Source organism: Dermacentor silvarum, chromosome 4 (assembly GCF_013339745.2).
Source record: "Dermacentor silvarum isolate Dsil-2018 chromosome 4, BIME_Dsil_1.4, whole genome shotgun sequence".
Lineage (NCBI taxonomy): Eukaryota > Metazoa > Arthropoda > Arachnida > Ixodida > Ixodidae > Dermacentor > Dermacentor silvarum.
Genome location: NC_051157.2, coordinates 122,082,093 through 122,097,711, shown reverse-complemented (window position 1 = coordinate 122,097,711; position 15,619 = coordinate 122,082,093). Strand labels below are relative to the sequence as shown.

Below are 15,619 nucleotides of genomic sequence, written 5' to 3'. Positions count from 1 at the left end.
AATCTATTGCAATGAAGGATAGCCTCATTGAGGGTTTTTTGTATCCATTGGATATGTACAAAAATGTAAACGAGGTTCTTGAATGACGATTCATGAAAATGTTTGTCCTCAACTTGTTAATTTCACGTCCTTTACGTATTTCATATCAGCTGCATGCACTGCTTTGCTGGTTTCGAACTGATATAGTTCTAAATTTCCTGTGATATTTTCTTTACTTATTAAATAAACAAAAAAAAAAACACGAAATCATTGATATCAACCATTGCTGCCACAATTTTGTGACATACGAATATATTCTTTTGTGAAAAAATACATATTTAACGTAATTTGTTTGCAGCATCTTATATACAATGCAGTGGCAATGCAGTGATTAATTATGTATTTGATCCCTCGACAAATTCTGCAAGGAGGAGGCCGCGCTGCAACGTGAGCCCCCCCCCCCCCCCCCCCCCCCGACGAAATGTCTGGCGACGGCACAGGTGACACACCCAAATCATACAGCGGGTGATGGCGTGTGTCCTAAACAATTAAGAAAGTAGCCAATAACTTCAAGCGCACACCCAAACGAGGACGGTGAAAGAAGACTGAGACACACGAGCGCTAACTTGCAACAATTTATGGAGACCCACGAAGCGCGGAATATAAAGGTATTTTGTGGCCGAACATCACGCAAGTGCAGCTAGCAGGACAATTGGTGACGACGCAAGTATTGTAATTCCTTCGAAGTTAAAGCAATCGACGGCTTGTACACGCAGTTATCCCCTAAACTATCAATTATTTCTGCCTCGATAATTTCACGCGTCAGTTGGTAGCTGCTTCTCGTGACGATGGTGCAGTCTTGACAGACTGGCTCGCAGCTCGGTTTTACACCAGACTTTGCGCTTTGGCCTGAACTAAAAAACGCATGAGGGCTGGTATTTTGTAGCGATGCCTTTCATATGCTAATGCCTTTTCGTGCTTTTCGCGCTTGGTCAGGGGTCAAAGCGACGGTCCGCTCACGTTATCAACGGGATGAGCCGGCCCTCAGCGGCGGATGATAAAACTAGCATAGAATAAAGCATAACGCATAGCTACAAAATACCGGCCCAGCATCAACACTACATTCACACTTCCTACAGTGCAAATTAAGAAATCCTCCACACTAGTCCCTCGCATTTCTACGGTGTTCACGGTGGTGGTTATTTACACATCTCCCACTTTGGCCTATATAAGTCGTACCACAAAATATCTGTAGCCTATACACGATCGATTCCGCACATTTGATGAACTCGTCCTTGTGCTTCTTATTGCATTCCATCTTCTGCGAGGCGCCAGGATTTGCCGTCTTGCACATTTTTCAAACTTGTATGGAGCAGAAAAAACAACCTAAACGCTCTCCTTTTGTCTATCGTTTTCAGTCCATGTGACAAGCCGTGAATGTACGGAATCACCGCAAACATCTGCTCGGCTCTCGTGGGGGCTCACATGTAGAAAAGGGGGTCCAAAAGAGGTTTATGAGTTGTCTCTGGGTGCCGCGTTGTCCATCCATAGACGCCCTTGTTGAAGAGCATCCGCCGAGGCGGAGAGAGAGGCAAGTGATGCCGCAGGGTACCTACCGGTAATAGGTACGAGCGCGCCCCCAACCTGTGCCTCAATGCTTAGAAAAGGGTGTTTGTCTCCAACCAGAGGGCGTCCCCACCTCAGTAGGTGCATTTGGGGTGCCACATGGGAAATGGCTGCCACGGGAGTAGCCCAAACGTCACTCTTGTTTTCGTGCTCACGAGGGTTTCGACCGGAATTTAGAGCGCAGGCTCCTTTCCCAAGCGGATCACCCCCGAAGGAAGCCGAACGCCAGGCCAGGGTACGCTTGCGCCCATTTGAACCAGTGAGTGCCCCGCGGCGGTGGGAGTCAAACCCACAACCTCCCGCAGACGAGGCGGGCGCTCTACAATCAGGCCACGTCGCGTGAACGTGGTGCGTAATAAGGAGAAACTGGCAAAATGGCGGCCTTCGGAGTGTCATGATGGAAATGGGTGTTGGGAAACGAAGCTGTAATGAATGTGAATGATAGGGGCTTCACTTCCGCATATACGACTGTTTTCGACGGTGTGCCGGCGATTCATCGTCAGGGACGCCATCTCGTGTTTGATGATCTTGTGATCTCGCTTCTCTAACGTGCATCAAATTGGGTCCTGTTGTTGTGCCTGTTCGTTTCCCCTATCGCTTTAAGGTCGTTCACGCCTACAGCAAAATAAATTTTTACCTGTGTCATTGCTTACGCAGTTTCATTTACTGTTCATTATGCGTGAACATTGCTACAAGGACGGCGCCATGATTCATTTATACCTGTTAATTTTATTACTGCACCCTTGCATTATTGCTCTAGAATTAATCGGCGTACCTCGATACGCTCTTCTACACTAGAAATGCAAAGCCGCAATGTTTCTTCTCTGGCAGGAAACGGTAGCTTCAAAGCATAGCCATTATGCAGTACTGTTACGCCCTGTCAGTTCTTCATAGCTGATAAAATTAACGACGAACAAGGAATCTATCATTGTGAACATAGCAATTACACATTTGAACGTTTATGTAGCGTCGTCGAACATTTTACGTGTTATCAAGGCACTTTGCCTGATTTATTAGAAGCCTGGAATTTTTCCTCTAATGCGCCCCCAACCATAAAAGGCGGCAGTTTGTTACCTGGGGCGCAGCACTCCATGCCATGTCCACATCCGCTGATACTCCTTTTTCCTATTCGCGGGCAACTTCCCACCGGCACGCACTTAAAGCCCTGAGTAGAACACGGAGAGCTTTGGTTATAGGCTGAAATGAAAAGCACAGTAATCAGCACTAGTCGAAGTAAAGACGATCATGTGCAAGTTATCGTTTCGTAAATAGCGTTTGTCTACGTACACGCGGTCGTCTGTTTAGGTAGATCAGCTTGTAAGGAGTATATTTCCTGATTCTTTTTTGTTTTAGGGGCGAAGCTCCTTATAGCGGCACCCGTTCGTCCCCGTCGTCGTCGTAGTAGTAGTAGTAGTGTGTAACCAGTCTGAGAAAAATGAGAAAAAAAATTCCGAAGTTGTGTCCGTAGCGCGGAATCGAACCAGGGACCCCTCGCTTCCGAGCGCGCGGCGTTAGCCCACTACGCCACGAAGGGGACATGGACACACGCACCACGATGGCAATAAATACCCAACATTAACGAAAGGCCGCGTTTCTAGCGCGTTTCTAACGCGTTTGTGCTAGCGCGTTACGGCCCGTGTAAGAAGCTGGTGTAAGACGCTGTGGCCTCTCCGCCTTACCTTCAACGCGTTTCGAACGCGCTGCCCAAAGCGGTGGCAAGTCAAGTTCAAGTCGAGGAGCGTTTATGAATACAGGGGGTATACTCTCTCGGCAGTCATGTGATGGCGTCGGCAAACGCGGTGCACGTTCCGGCATGTGTAAATGGCTGCGTAAGACGCTGTGGCCGCTCCCCCTTACTAGAGAGTACTGCACGTTTCTAACGCGTTTGTGCTAGCGTCCCCTTAAGCGGGAGATCCGGTGATTCCCTCCGGAGCTTCGCCCACTCATCATTATTCACCCCATGGATATGCTGTGAATTTTTTTTGTCGGACGCTCTAGCTGGCCCTTAACGTGTTGCTTTATTAGGAAAATATTTTTAATCGCATATGATATTTACGGTTTGTCCATGCGCAAGAAAAATATATGATAGCGGTTGATTCAGTCGAGATATTAAAAGGCCGTGAAGACACCTGAAAATAAGTCTAGACCAGCTGCAGCATTCGTTTGTAACGGGAGCACCATGCTGAATACTAGAATATTAAATGTATAAAATATTTTGTTCTGTATACCTGACATACCGAAGAAAATATAACGTTGCGTGATTTTACACTGAGCACGTGAAAGGCCTATTACCAGCAAAGGCGTATACTGCTCGGCTAGCTGACGCTTGTCGTCGAATAAATGATCCACGTAGGATTTGTCTCCATGCTTGGAAAATTTTGCGAGGATATCTCGGAAAGACCAGTGCCTGAGGGTACTTTCTCCGCTTCATGTGTTAGGTATGTTAGGTAGAAGATACTAGCAGAGCCTGAATCGTCTCATTAACGGTTTTTGTGCGACAAGGTAAGAAAAACATTTCCGCTAATAAAGAATGATGCTTTTTATTTTCGCAACTCTGCTTAAGAAAAGGCAAATACAAAATACGAAAAAGAACGCTACACGGAGAGCATTGACCATGAATTGATTTTTTGCTCAAACGTGTGGACATGAGCACTATAACACGATGTATACATGCGTCGTGCCTGATTATTGTTTTCTTATAGCCCAGCGCAAATTCAAGATGCCCAAGCACGCATCCGTGTACACTCCCTGCAAGCATTCTTTAAAACCTATCCCTGGCAGAATGCTACCAAAGGGTATAAAATTGCGATTGGCAAATACAGTCTGAAGATCTCCGCCAAGCGGATGGGTCTGTTGACTCGGTGACAAATTAAGAATGCAATAAAATATACACCAAAATAGAAATGCACGAAGTTCCACTACAGCCGATTGCATAGTAAAATTGAGGGGTTTTATTTGCTGAAAGCAGGCTCTGATTATGAGACACCCAATGGTGGGGGAGTCGAGATTATTTTGACGACCTGGAATTCTTTAACACGCGCATAAATATAAGTGCACAACCGATTGTGCATTCCACTGCGGCTGGGAACTAACCTGCCACCGCGAGCCCCGCAGCACAATGTCTTAACCACATTAAGATATGATAAATGGTGCATAAAATCATCACAACGTGTTCTTATTGAGGATAGAGGAAAATTTCGGACGTCCTTTTTGGTCGATCATGTAAGGTGAATTCTGACTTGTTTTATTAAAGAATATGCCTTTCTTTATCACTTTGAAAAATGATGTCATGTTGAAAAGTCATGCACTGTGAACCTCCTTTCGGAATCGACCGCCTTGAAGGGCTGTTTGTACAAAGTGCAATCTTACTTCGTGCTTTTGCTACTTCAGTCATGTTCACGTACAATTACGTCGTGCCCTGTTACGAAGAACACAGTTAGACTTAAGAGCATATTATTGCCGCGAACATCTTGGTGCACGCGCTTAACAATGTGGGAAGATGCTGATTTTGCATTGAACATAAAAGAATATCTTCTCTTCAGAATAACTCCATAGCTTCACTTTTCTTTGTCGAGGGGTTCGAATGCCAGAGATCTTGCTTCCGCCCCAGTGTAAGGCACTTGGTGTGAACTGGAGCTATATTTAACTGTTCCACACAGTCGTATTACCATGCTAGTTCCCCACGTCCTAGTTTTCTGGCAAATTGTACGCCAAATACATGACGGGTGTAGGCTGCCGCTAAAGCCTGAAAATCAGTCCGCCTTCAAGTTTTCTCTATACATTTGAATAGGGCTAGAGCAGCAGTTTAAGTGATTGCGGTTCTCAAGGTATTGTGGGCTAATAGACATGACTAGGATTTGTGTCCCCTAGGACATGTGAAAGAGTCACCATTGAAGCACACTTGCGGACGTTTAAGTCCTGCCAGTCGTGACAGTTTTCTCTATACATACTGACTATGGCTAGGCTAGTGCAGCTGTTTAAGTGCTTCCTGTTGTCAAGGTATTGTGGGCTAATAGACTTGACTAGGATTTGTGGATTGAGGGCAGGCGACGTTTAGCGGCGGCACAAATTGCGTATTTATATAAAAACGTTGCGAGGCGAGAAGGTTAGTAAGATTTCCGGTGCTGCTCGACGAGTGTCCCACTGATCTCGTCGAAAACATCCGAGCCGTCCCCAGAGGCACCGACAACAGTCACCAATGCCGCCAGCGTTCGGTGCGAATGCGGGCAAAACGCCGACGGCGTCGACAACAGTTCTGTGCATTGCTGGTGCTGCTGCATGTCCAAGTTTATACAGCTGATAAAACTACTATCCTTACTCCTTATAGCTCTCTACTAATTTGCTAGCGCAATTGATGCTTCGCCTTTCGGGTGAAACAGCGACAATTTTTGTTCCTGCGAGGACACTACATAAAAAGCAGATGTGTTTCGGCCCAATTTCCCGGTGTTACTGAGCATAACTGTGAAGCAGTGGCGCACCAACGGGGGCGGTCTTGGGGGTTGTAACCCCCCCCCCCCCCCCCTGAGGCCGACTTAACCCCCCTCTTTTGTTTAACCCCTTTTCTTTCCTTGCGCATTTGAGTACTGCAACTAAGATGTAAGACGCGCAATCGGCTGCACTCTCACACAAAGCGCATTTTTTGACAATTTCCCATGAAGACATTGAAATTAGTGCTATTTAGATGGTATTGGCAAACTGTCAAGCTTTTGTATTGACAAACTGTCAACTTTTTGCCCATGAGATGATTTCCGGAGTAGGTGTGGCACTAGTAACTTGGTAACAACTTGACACAAAGCGCGAATTGTGACACAAAGTGCGAACTGCAGCTTTTAGAATGAACCATACAAAATTCACTGCGCAATACTGCTTCTGTGGAGAAACCGGGTCCCTTAGGTACATAGTATGACGTTGCGTTGCTAAGCAAGAGGTCGCGGTTTCGATTCTGAGCCGCGGCGGTCGCATCTCGATGAGGAAGAAATGCAAAAAAGCTTGTGTAATTTCGGTGGACAGTAGCGAACCGATATTGTCAAAATTATCCAGGAGTCTGCCACTACGGCGTGCCTCTTTATTAGATGAGGGTTTTTACACGTGAATCTCAATACTTTTTTTCATCATAATTACACTTGGATTAAGTCCTTTTACCAAAAGTTCATTGTAATGATGGCCCGCCATAATGATAAATGCCAACAATACTACAGACATGTATTATTTAATGCAAACAATGTCTTGAGTGAAAAGCTTTTGCGCTCGACATGTACCTATAGAACTGCGCGTACGTTTGCGTCAATTCCAATAATCGTTCGCAATCTCTTCAAGTGCTATCAGAAGTGCTTCATCTCCAACGTGGCTCACTTAGAAGTTATTCTGGCGCTATATAATTTCTGTGGTAATGTCATCGTTCTACGCCTCCGGTTAAGTTCGCTCACTGCTCTTGAAGGACTCTGCTATAGATAATATAATTGGTTTTGTAGCGCTTTTCCTTGCAACCTTTCCTCGTCAGCTTGTATATAAGCTCCCACATTTTTTGTTCCTATTATTGCAAATGATCCAGAAAGTAATTCTACCGCTCTTGGTTCTCTCACGTACTATTATTTTATATAGGTCTATATAATTTGTATTTGGTGTTTGTTCCTTCCTGCGACAGCCGTGCCTTTTCGCGCGTCTTTGTTTTGTGGATGATGGGCACCGCTGTTCCATTGTGTCCCTGACTTGAGTAACCTGGCCTCGTAATTTCGAGTATCTTGCTAGACGTAAGTGCCAAGCAATCCCCCCCAGAAACCAATAAATTGTGTTTCTTTCTCTCAATTCTACAAGCTACGTGGTTTTATTTACCTTACCACCAACTATTTTTCTCCGAGTTAATTTTGGTTCCCATTGTGTATCCCAAGTCCACTGTAATGCCAGTTCTTTTTTCTATCTTTTTGGTTCCTTCCACTTTGCTGAAAGGTGTCTTGTTGACTGTTTTGGTCATTGAAATTTACCGTCGTGCATCCTTCAAGTGTTTCTCTGATTTCTTCCCTGGTTCGTTATCCTAAATGCAAATTGATACGCTTCTGGTCCCTCCCCAAGCTTCGTTCCTCCTCATCTATAAGCATATTATACAACTCGCTTCCAACATTATATAGACACTTGACTGCTTCCCTACTCCTACGTTATTTTAACAATACGATAATGTTCCTTCTTAGCAGATACTCACTCAATATTATGCGGCGAATTCATATTAGGCGCATAATTTTAAACGTCCAGCATTATCTATCAACGTTGGTGCAAGTATCATCTGCCATCTTAACTACAGAACAAAAAAAGATCTGTTGGCTTGACATCATCGCTAAAGCAAAATCATTATTTTTGCCTTTGAACACTGGCGAGCTTACACTGCTGTGCGTTGCTTTTACTGAAGCAAGGGATCGATCAGAAGACTGGCGACAAGCAGGAACAATTTCTTGTCAAGAATACGCTCACCAAAATGAAAGAATCCAAATCAAATTCACATGGGAAACAGTGCCGTGCTGAGTACATGGGACTACAAGGTTATTTGGTATCACATTAAACGGGTACAATCAGCTCCAGATCTTGCTCGCGTATGCTTGGTTTATTGTGATTTGTATACTATTTGCGCAAATTTTTACGGCTGTAATATTTGTTACCACGTTAGCTTCGTTTATTTAGATAGTCAAATGCAATGCTATAATTTGTTTCAAATTATCTTCGGAAGATAATTTTAGGCCAGGAGCTCTTTGGAAAGGCAGCTTCACTAACAGCCCAGTTCGCGATTTTTTAATTTTTTTCCACCTTGATCATAAAACGAAAGTGCGAAACGCTTCCCTCGCACAACCGCACTACACAGGACAATAAATTGGCAAAAATGATGGAACTAAAAAAAAAAAAGAAGGAGGTCTGAAAAAATTAATACAAACATAAATAATGACACCATGCACTGTGATAGCCGTGCACTGTGACGGATTCAAAAGCGCGACTGCGCTGTTTAAAATAGCAACCGATGGCTGACTCATACAATCGGGCTGGTTCTTTTTTACAAAGAAGAATTTCAGAATTTATGTTGATTTCTGGTCGCAGTGGCTACACAACGTGTGTACTCTGTGAAATAGTGCATGGGATGTGCAGTTCGGAAAGTGCACTACTAGGTGCAAGTGGGCTGCCGTGTTTAGGTCATGGGTGTTATGGGAGTTCTGAGTAAAACGCTTGTACACGCGTGTCCTGGTCTTGCCTACGTAGACGCGGCCACAACTGAGGGTAATCTGGTATACAGGGCATGTGTATGACATACATGTATACTTGGTACTCTGTCTCTTCATGCAAGGCCTTCTTGATGTGTTATTGCCTGTCGACATCGGTACGTTAGCGTCTATCGACATCGGCACGCACATAGCCGAACTTGCGTTTTGCCATAAAAAGTACATTCATTCCATACTTACTATCACATTTGTTTTCTGCTGTGTAAAAGCCCGTATACAGACATATGAATTACCTTCCTATTGCCTCTGGAGTCCACTGTGTCGAGCTCAATCTTGTTTCTGTTATCTTTAGTATTATTTAAAGACTTCTAATGCTCCAGCAGTGTGAGTTTTGTTCTGTGTCCTATCACCGCACACGCAACTTATATATTCAATGTTAAACACCAGAAAGACGTGCTAAACACTAGACGTGCTAAACACAAAAAAAAAGATACTCTCTAATTAAATAAATATGCCCTGAAGGCGCATATGGGTGTTTCTATGAATACTTCCAACAATATTTAAAAACAGCTGTTTTGAAATAAAAGGGTGCTTCTTTCAGAGACAGGCGTTAAGGGGCGGCAACCATAATTGGGGTGACACATGGTACAATTCGTTAATTAACAAAACGTAATAATGCACTTGTAGCATTTTATTTGAGCGGGCACATCGTAATCGAGAAATTGAAATGAGCTCTCCGAACAAGTCATAATAACGTTTGGGTTTGCAAAAATTAATTTAAATTATGGAGTTTTACGTGCCAAAACTACAATCTGATTATGAGGCACGCCGTAGTGAGGGACTCCTGAATACTTTAAACCACCTGGGTTTCTTATACGTTTAAATAAATCTAAGTACACGGGTGTTTTCGAATTTCGCAAGCATCGAAATGCGGCCGCCGTAGCGGGCATTTGATCCCGCCCCCTCGTTCCTAGTAGCCCAACACCATTTCCACTAAGCAACCACGGCGGGTGGGTTTGGAAAAATGTTTTTACCCGCGGAACTGTGCTTCGATGAAATTCGACTATCAGAGCGCGCGGTGCCAGAGCGGGGAGGCTGCTGCTTGGAGGTAGGCGCGCCCCTCTAAGTGACGTCAGGCTTACGTCACCCAGCTGCAGGCTACGACAGCGCTGCGGCTCTTTTCTCCTCGCTGTAGCAGCGTGCTGGCTCAAACACTCAAGTACTCTCAATTTAACATTAAGACCCCGGAATCCGAGCAAAGAATAAAGTCTAATAAGTGACATTAACGGTTTGCACAAGATGAGTAGAAACTCTTTAGAAGTCAAAACTATGGTGCTTGGCAAAGACGTATTATTCAAACATGAAATCAGCGACATGCAACTCGGGGCCTTTGGCAACATCTGCGCAGACTTTGATATTATCGCTATACTGCTCTTGATAGCGTTTTTTTGGAAAGAGTATACGAATGAACTGCGGAAGTAAACTGTCAGCGCAGCAATATTTTGAACGTATACGCAGCATGATAGCACATGGAGCATTCTTGTACCATTTGACAGCATTCTCGCCTTTTTCAGGTTTATGAAACTATGAAAATCAGGCCACTCACCTGGAAAAACAATTATGATGATCGTGGCTAGAAGAATAAACGATGGCATGGTGCAGTGTAGCACAGTCTGGTGTAATAAAACCGCACTCTGTGTCTGGACACGGAATGTTCGTCCTTCTAGTGGTGCAGCCAATGCGAAATATATTTGATATTCTCCTCCTGTACGCAAAAAGGGTACCTTTGAAGTGTTGAGTCAAGGCGTATCACGGAAGATGCGAAATGGTGTTTGCGGATGCACTAGTATTCCTTTCTTCCTGCCCCTCACCTTGTTTAGCTCGCGCGTGATTAGTCACGACTCTGCGCATTTGCGGACATCGTAACATAAGCCAATCCTCAAAGCACAAAGAGTGACATATTGCTTGCATTTATCGTCAACCCATTGCTTTCTTTGTATATTGCGCTCTTCGTCGACATTGCTTGAAGAATTGAAGATGTAGTTCGAAAGAGAGGGGAAATTTGTTTGAAGAAAATCAGACAGATGGGCCTGTTGCACAACTTCATTTTCCTGTTACTGTGCTCAGAAAGAAAACGAAGTAGAGAAAAAGAGGGCTACAAGGTGTCACGATGAAGAGAGGCAGTTCAACGTCAGCATGTAGTTTCATGTCTTGAGGGCCTATTCGCAGCACCGACAGTAAGTCTGTGTTCCTGTTCTATTCGAAGACAACCCGGATTGATATCCTGTGGTTTGTGTAATTTACATCTAAAAGCGCCTAAACGTAACTTCAGTCGAGCATAGGATTCGTGAAAGTGAAACGCAGAGTCGGCAGAATTTTGGCATCTGCAAATTCAACTTAATTTATTGCTTCTAAAAACGATATTGAAATAAAAAAGCAAGAACTAGAGCTACGTAGCGGTGTCGGTTACTCGTCGTGGCAAAATGGTAAACGTTTGTTGTAAATATGCCCTGTCCTTCTATGAAATATTTCTGTAGGTCTATGAATCGCTCTCCTGGTAGTAAAAGAATACCTGCATGTCCAAACAGGTTAGCTGGTTCAGCCAAGGTGTCATTGCACCACCAGGGGAAACCATGATATGAGAAGGCAACAGTTGAGTGTACCTCTTCGGCTTTGGCGTTTTAAATAACGATATTACGCTGCGCGTTACTAAATTGTGTGTGGACGTTTCGTAAATTGTGAAGGCACTGACAATTCGGAATAGTTATTATGGGCGAAATGTAAATATCTGGAGGACGAGTAAAGCGTGTACTGTGTGCGCTTCACAACCACACATTACCACATAGGCATGATTTCGGTCGCCAGTGACGGTTACTGCAAGCGTCGTGTTTTTTTTTCTTAGCAACATGAAGGATATGTCGCTTAGCAGGATCAGGTTCCTTGACGGCGATGATGACAAGATGACAATGACAGCGAGGGAATGACGACGATAGAAGAACGAGACACAGATACCAGAAATTCAGTTTCAAGATTCTGACTGTTCTCGCAGTTCGAACCCCAAAGGAAAAGTAAAATTGCTAAAATGTATTACTTACTTGCCTCTTAGTACGCTCTACAATTCCGCTATCATGTTCTGGTGCCGGAAAAATGAATCGGTCCTAAACTTCATGTTGCCAGCACAACGGTAAGCTAGAGTTCACGAGCAGGGAATGGTTGTCTTCGCTAGTGCAACTTCTATGCTTATTAATTATTTTCCTTCTCGTTACCAGTGAGGTCAGAATCGGACGAATGGTAGCATGTACAAAGCAGATAATCTAAATGACCTAGCGCATTATTGTCCAATAACTATTTTATCATGTATTATTACGCTCTTCGAAAAACTGATTGCAATGCGCGTCACTCGCTACCTTGAAAAATACCACATACTGTCAAACGCACAATGCAGTTTTCTAACCGGTTACCCTGTTACAACTGCCGCAAGTTCACGAACAGAAATTATAAACTCAAGCACTTAACAAGAACGACTTGGCTCTCGGAGTATTCTTGGATTTTAGAAAAGCGCTTGACTCGGTAAATCACAGTATACTACTAGGAAAACTAGAGCAATAAGGTTTTATATGACAAGCACTTCACTTTTTTCGCAGCTGGGGCGCTATAACGTAAACTTATTCTAAACTGTTTTGATTCCAATCTCCTGACGTCAAATGTAGGTAACCACCGACGCATACATCGGGCGATGACCCGCAGCGTTGTCTGAACAACCCAATCAAACACTTTCCTCGTTTATGGCCACCTTTGTTCGCTTTTCAAACCAATACGATTGACCACACTCAGCAGTTTTCCTTATCTAATTGGCTGACAAGAGGCGAGGAGCACGCTCTAGTGGAGCGGGTATCGATGGGGCCGAGCCAGCACAGCGAAAATAGATAACCGCATGAAGAGGGTGGTGCCGGCTTCTCCGATTGGTCCGCTTTGCCTTACTTACCGTGCGGTGGCTGGTCAAAAATCGCGCGGAGTGCAACAGAAGGATAAGAATGCCGCTAAAACAGATCCTCAGCAAGGAAGAGTTGGCAGAGCGATGTCGTATGCATGCCCAAAGGGCTCAATAACGTTTTACTGCCACGCACGAAGGTTTATCATGCGCAAATAAATACATGCCCACCAGCAGGTGCAAGTAGCGAGGGCCTGAGCGATCGGCGGCAGCCATCTTCTATTCCTTTCGGAACGGGGCAGTCTGTGGCTATTCAGGAAAATTTTCAGTTTTGTTCGGCATATTAATGTATTTCTTTAGCGTACACGTCACTTTGACGTGGTGAGTTGTTGCGGTTTTGTAAGGTCGCGTGACAGACAGGCGAAGTGGGCGTAGCCAGAAAACATTGAACCAATAGCAGAGGGCTAATGGAGAAAAGGCGTCGAATCAGGAATGATTATTTGTCTGTTCTGTGGCTTAATCATGCATAATCAGTGTCTACACGTTATATCAGATGGGGAGCTATCGTGGTTTTCATGACGGCGCGTGACAGACAGCGAAGTTGGGAGTGGGCCGAAAATGTTTTGACCAAACGTGGAGGCTGATTGCAGAAATTGGAATCAAAACAGTTCGGAACCATTTCACGTTATCGCACCCCTGTTTAACGAATCGTAAAAAGAATGGAAAGAATCTTCACTAAGACAGTGAAATTGGGCGTTCCGCAAGGGTCGGTACTCGGTCCAGTACTCTTCTCTCGCTTCATTAACAATTATAATAGATCACTCAGACGTTTTAATTCTATCTTATACGCGGATGATACAGCTGTAATAATTCCACGACAGTCCCTACAGGAAGCAAAAGAAATCGCTTAAAGTGAGCTGCAGAATACTTTAGCATGGTTTGAAACTAACAAACTTCTTTTAACTCCAAAAAGATCAAGTATGTAGTATTTGTAACCAAAGAACTACTCTTACTAAGTGCAACTTGTACCTCGGAGACACACAAATCCAACAAATTAGTAGTCATAAATAGCTAGGAATAAGTCTTGACTCGTCACTACACGGCGTTCAACATATTGAACAAGGAAATAAAAATAGTATTTGGTTGTTATACTATATCAAAGGCGCGCAAAGATTTCCATTCTGAAACATTACGGCTCAATTATTTCACCATTTTTCATTGCCATTAAGATATTGCATATCGTGTTGGATATCTCCTACATTGACACTTTAATAAAAATTAAGTAACGTGCGGTGGGAATAATTGCATCGGCCACTAAGGACCCACCATCTGCGCAGATTCTTGCACAGGTATGGTATGTGGAGTGCGCGACACGGTGCGGTTGTTGGAGACAAACAAGGAACAGACGACAAGCAATGCGCGCGCGGAGGCGAATTCCGTGCTGGATGGAAGACGACAACGTCAAAAAGCGTTCGGCACGAGAACACGTGGCGCAATAAGGGAAAATAAAAGCAAGAAGCATCGAATCAGAAGAACCCACGGAGCTTTGAGCGGCCAATCAGCAAAAGGCGAATCGGCCAGAGTGCCAGAAAAGCGAGGCGCGCTAGCAGAAGAGGGGGGCAGTACCAGGAAGAGATGCCAGGAGAAGGTCGGCCACCGGACCGGGAGTTGAATAGGGGTGGTCGGGTTCCGGATCCGAGCCACCAAGACTTCAGCCGACCGGGGCCTCCTGCAAACCCGTTCCTGGGCGTCGCCACTCTAATCGATCGTGAACTGCTGCCCGAGGCCGACGAGCTTCTGCGCCCGAGGGCAGAACGAGAGCAGTCGGGCTATAGGCCCGAGTTCTACACCCAGCTGCCTGGCCACAACGCCGCCGCCATCTGCCCGTGCCGCCAAGCCGCCTACCTTCCCTCTTAAAACCGGAGCTGTCGCACTCTGTTCGCCAGTTCAACCGCCGATCCCATCGACATTGTGGTAAGACGAATGCCACGTCTTTATGTCATTTCACCGCCTCCCATAAGCTGCGAACTATTACGCGCCCTCGCACACATACTCAGCCCGAACTTGTGTGCTATTGATACCATGCTAGCTCTGAGTGTTTTTTTTTTCGTGATCTTCATTTGAGTGTTTGTTTTTATGGGTTGCTTTTCGTGTTTGTTTTATTAAAAGTTTGTGTGCGTTCTCCAACAAATGGCTCTGTTCTCAATTGTGTTTTCGGAGGCTCCGCTTCAGAAAACCGTCAGAACGATTTAAACAAATGAACCTGACATCACAACACGTAAAAAAATGCCGCTTATTCAATCCACGCTCCGGACTATAACACAGCTATACTAATCCACGGAATACTAACCACGAACAAGCCAGATCCCTCATTAATATTTCTCACGCCTACAAACGACACTAGACAAGGTCAACGTAATAAATTCAACTTGCCGAAAACTCATAATGTATACGGTCAACGGTGCCTATCATTTGTCAGTGCAAACATTTGGAATTAAATACCCAGCTTTATTAGAAAACTTCCAAATGTTGTTCCATCATTAAAACCTCACTTTAAATCATGTATATAGGATAACCTACTTTTGCCTTTGGCTGTGGAGCACAATTTATCCTGACTTTTATAATATGGAACCAAAACTAGCCAACAAAGCTAAGGATCCAGATGATACTGTCAATCATTGTGCATTACATTTTGCCTGAATAAAGATTCATTTTCTCTCTCCTTTCTACCCGATCCTTATATTACTTGAGCGAGAAGGATAACGGTATCCAAAGTGCTCGTTTGTCGGATAGTTATAACCATATTGTTAGGCGCGAAGCGTTTATTTATATATGAGGAGCAGATAAGTCGGAACGGGTGGCGTGTTTCGAGCCCGGTACAAAAGCA

The 15,619-nt window shown here is 44.5% G+C and overlaps 1 long non-coding RNA gene across 1 annotated transcript in view; it reads right to left on the bottom strand.

The window, feature by feature from the left end:
• Positions 1-15,619, bottom strand: part of LOC119448256 (uncharacterized) — a 135,671-nt gene that overhangs the window by 2,713 nt on the left and 117,339 nt on the right. Inside the window, exons 2-3 of the long non-coding RNA XR_005191009.2 lie at positions 10,408-10,566; positions 2,680-2,802 (exon numbers count right to left, since the gene is read on the bottom strand). This is a non-coding gene — a long non-coding RNA (uncharacterized LOC119448256). The remainder of the gene's footprint in view (positions 1-2,679; positions 2,803-10,407; positions 10,567-15,619) is intronic.